Raw genomic sequence first — 4,567 nt, forward strand, 5'->3', positions numbered from 1 at the left:
GGTGATTTCTCCCTTTCCCCCTCTCTGTCTCTCTCCAGGCACACACACACACACACACACACACACACACACACACATATTAGGGGGGGGGAGTCCCATAAAGCCCCTATTATAAAGGTATAAGTCTATTGTGTGTCAGATGGTGATAAATAACGGGGGGAAAAAAATAGCTGGGTGGGGCTGGCAGGCAGTGCGGTGGTTAAGGGTGCTGGACTCCCACATGGCCAACCACTGTTAAAGTCCAAACCTAGTAGCTTGCTGTCTCACTTTCTCTCTCTCTCTTTCATTCTGTCCCTCTCTGGTCAAATTAAAAATAAATAAATAAATAAAGTAATTATTAAAAAAAAAAATAGCTGGGTTAGGGGAAATAAAAAGTGTTAGGGTATATTATCTATTGTTGCATAACAAATTACTCCAAAAATTAGCAACTTAAAACAAACTCATTAGCATGGTGGTGGAGGTGCTGGACTCTCACATGGCAGACTGCAGTTCGAGTCCCAGACCTGGTGGCTTGTTTTCTCACTTTCTCTCTCTGCCTCACTTGAGTGAGTGTATGTGCCCTGTACCAAATTTAAAAATAATAATAATACATAAAATTAAATAAATCAATCTTCAACACATACACACACATTTATTTTTTCACCATTCTTTATATCAGGACGTTGAGAGTGGCTTAGCTGAATGGTACTGACTCATGATCTCTTATGAGGCTGTAGTAAAAACGTTGACCAGGGCTGCAGAAATCTGAAGGCTTGACTTGGACTGGAGGGTGCACTTCCAGGGTGGCTTATTTACATAGTTATTGGCAGGAGGACTGTTTCTTCCCACATGGCCTTCTCCTGTGACTGTTGTGTGTTCTAACATGGCAGTTAGTTTCCCCCAGAGTGGTCTGAGAAAGACAGACTAAATAGGCAACCTTTCATTTCTTTTACTTTGTTTCTTTATTCATGATAGAGCATCCGAGAGTGAAAGAGACAGAGACAAAAAGAGAGAAAGAAACAGGACAACCCTCCACAGAGTCTGGTCACATACTGATCGCCTTTCTCTAGTCCTCAAGCCCATTGGATCATGGGCACTTGTGCACATGCCCGGCATGTTTCAGGTGGACTGGGCTGGGGAACCCAGTGATAGTCACTATGTGGGATCTGGTTTTTCTTCAGCAGCACCTTAGTGGAGATCACATGCTGTCACTTCTGCTTTGTTAAATATATTATTTGTTAAAGTCCATAACTGGGGCCAGCATGTGGCATGGTGGTTAAGGGCACTGGACTCCCACATGGCTGACTGTGGTCTGAGTTCCAGACCAGGCGGCTTGCTTTCTTACTTTCCTTCTCTTTGATCAAATTAAAATACATTAATTAATTAATAATAAATAGAGTTGAATAGTTTTTTAAAGAATTATTTATTTAATTTTATTTATTCATTGATTTCTTTTTAAAATTTGACCAGAAAGAGAGAAACAGAAAGAGCAAAAAGAGGGAAAGTAAGAGAGCAAGTCACCAGGTCTAGGACCTGAACCATGGTTGGCCATGTGGGAGTGTCTAGCACCTTAACCACTATACCACCTGCTGATACCCAAATAAAATAATTTTTTAAAAGGAAAGTACATAACTAAGTCTAGCCCATATGCAAAAGGAAGGAAATTAGGCTTTATCTCCTGAAGGAAGGAATATCAAAACTTTTGTGAAGCAGGCCAACTCTGTAGCACAGTGGTAGTGTACTGCTCAAGAGAAGCCAGATCCCACATGGCAATCATGGTGAATCCCTGGGCCGGTCAACCTGAAATACACTGGGCATGTGCGAGAGAACCCAAGATCCAATGGGCTGGAGGACTAGAGGAAGGGTATTGTGACATGGCCAGACGCTATGAAGGGTGCTCATCTCTCTCTCTCTTTTTTCTTCTCTAATTCTTATATCCATATGCATGCTAAAAAACAAACAAAAAAAAGTTGTGAAGGAAATTTAAAACCAGAAGAGATGCTGAGTGTGAAGGGAAGACTCATTGAGAAGGAGTTGAAGGCAGGAGAAAGACAGCCATATTTTACTTAAGGAAGAACTTTGCAATCAGGAGGAGGGTAGGTAAAAATATCTTGAGGCAGAAGTCTACTTGATGTGTTGGAAGAAAAACAAGGGGGGGTCACTGGCCTACAATACGGTGGCCGAGTGGGAGAGTGGTCAGGTGTTTGGTCCCAGGTGACACAGGCTTAGCGTAGGACATTGGGTCATTAAACAGATACAGAAAGCCATTGGAAATACCACAGCAGAGAGTGAAAATCTGACTCTGGTGGCTGTGGAGGAATCTCTGTACAGGATGCAAGCATGAGGATCCACAAGGTGGCCATTGCAGTGGTCTAGGCAACGTGTGATGGTGTCTTGGACTGGGTGGGAGCAGTGGAGGGGGTGATGTGCTTAGAGTCTGGATATATTTTGAAGCTAAAACTGAGGATTTGGACAGCTGCAGTAGTGCAGCATTAATGGACACTGTGATGCTGAAGCCACATGAGCAAGTCCTGGGCTTATGTCCCGGGGCCTCCCTATACATGCCAGGTGCACGTGCATGCCCATGATCCTGTCTAGCTAAGGCCGGAGCTCATGCATCTCTCTCTCTTCCAGAAGAAATAAACTTAAAACAAACAAACCTGAGGATTTGTTATGAATTGGATGTAGATGTGAGAGAATGAGAGGTGTCCAAGATGACTTCAAGGTTTTTGGCTTGGGCAGCTGGGTAAATGGGGGTACCCTTACCTGTCACAATCTACTGCAAATAGTGATGGTGGGGACCAGCAGATGGAGTAGCAGTTTCATCACTGGACTCGCACATGGTCGACTGTGGTTTGAGGCCTGGTTCTGATGGCTTGAAACTCATGGCAGGTGCATGTGCGTGTGTACCCAAGATCCTGGGAGGAAAATGAAGAAAGGATTGCCTTGTGGCCATCCACCCCTGGGGGATGTTTTCTCACTTCACCTCTCACTGTCTCTGTCTCTCTATCTGGCAAGCACACATGCCCTAAGGCAAATACTTCAAAAAAAAAAAAGCAGTGATGGGAACCAGCAGTTGGCATAATGGCTATGTCGCTGGACTCCCACGTAGTCGACCACGGTTCGTGTCCCGGACCCGGTGGCTTGGAACTCAGGCCGGGTGCGTGTGCGTGCGTGCCCAAGATCCCAAGAGGAGAATGGAGAAGGGATTGCGGCGTGACCATCCCCCCTGGGGGGTGATTTCTCACTTTCTGTCTCTATGTCTCTCTCTGTCTGTCTGGCGAGCGCACGCAAAGAAAAAAACTCCAAAAAAAAAAAAAAAAAAAAAGCAGTGATGGTAGTGGTCATAGTGCGCTATTGGGAGAGAAATCAGTTTGCTTTTGCTTTTTTTTTTTTTTTGCCAGAGAGCAAGTGTGCTTGCCAGAGAGAGACAGAGAGAGAAAGGAAGAAAGGACCCCTTTATGGGGAATAATTTCACAATCCTCCTCCATTTCTCTTGCCTTTTGAGATTTTGGGCATTCATGCACATGGGCCTCATATATTTCTCGGAGACCACAAAATCAGCCATGTAGGATCCCGCTGCCCTAACCATTAGACTATGGAGCTGGACCTGCTCTGGGCCTAAATTTTATCTTAGGTTAAGAAAAAATTTGAAGTCAAGGAATCAGTAGGCGGATGGTGGTTAAGGCAGTGGACTCCCACATGGCTGACTGTGGTTTGAGTTCCAGGCCTGGCTGCTTGCTTTCTTACTCTCTCTCTATCTCGTGAGTGCACATGCCCTATAGCAAATTTAAAATAATAATAATAATAAATAAAATAAATATAATTATTTAGGAAAAAATTAGGAGTCAAGATATATATTTGGGGGACCAGCAGGTGGTGTGGTGGTTAAGGCACTTGACTCTCAAATGACCAACTGCAATTTGAGCCCCTGACCTAGCATCTTGAAAATCACGCTGGATGCATGTATGTGTGTGCCCAAAATCTCAAGGAGAATGTATTGCAGTGTGGCCATCCCCCCGGGGGGTGATTTCTCACTTTCCGGCTCTCTCAACGGTGAGTGTACATGCCCTATGATAAAAACCTTAAAAGAGAGAGAGAGAGAGTTGGTATAATGTATTTATTTATTTTTAGAGATTTTTGCTATAGGGTGTGTGTGCTCACTGGAGAGATAGTAAGCAAGAAATCACCCCCTAGGGGGTGATGGCCATGCCACAATCCTTTCTCTTCCATTCTCCTGACAGAATTTTGGGCACACACACATGCACACACATGCACAAGCATCTGGCATGAGTTTTAAGCCACCAGGTCTGAGACTTGAACCACAGTTGGCTATGTGGAAGTCCAGTGAGGTAACCATTACACCATCTGCTGGTTCCAAGATAGTTGGTATTAAAAGTCATGAAAAAGTTGAGATTATCTGGGAGGGAGTGTAAACAGAGAGAAAAGGTTTGATGATTAAGTCCTTCTCTGACTGGAGGTTGAGGAGAGAAGGAGCCAGCAAAGGAAACAATGAACGAAGTAGGGTCTTAGAAGCCAGGAATGGTTTTTTTTTTTTTTTTTTTTTTTTTTTGGGGTTTTTTCTCCA

This window comes from Tupaia chinensis, unplaced genomic scaffold (genome assembly GCF_000334495.1).
Source record: "Tupaia chinensis unplaced genomic scaffold, TupChi_1.0 Scaffold000093_1, whole genome shotgun sequence".
Classification (NCBI taxonomy): Eukaryota; Metazoa; Chordata; class Mammalia; order Scandentia; family Tupaiidae; genus Tupaia; species Tupaia belangeri.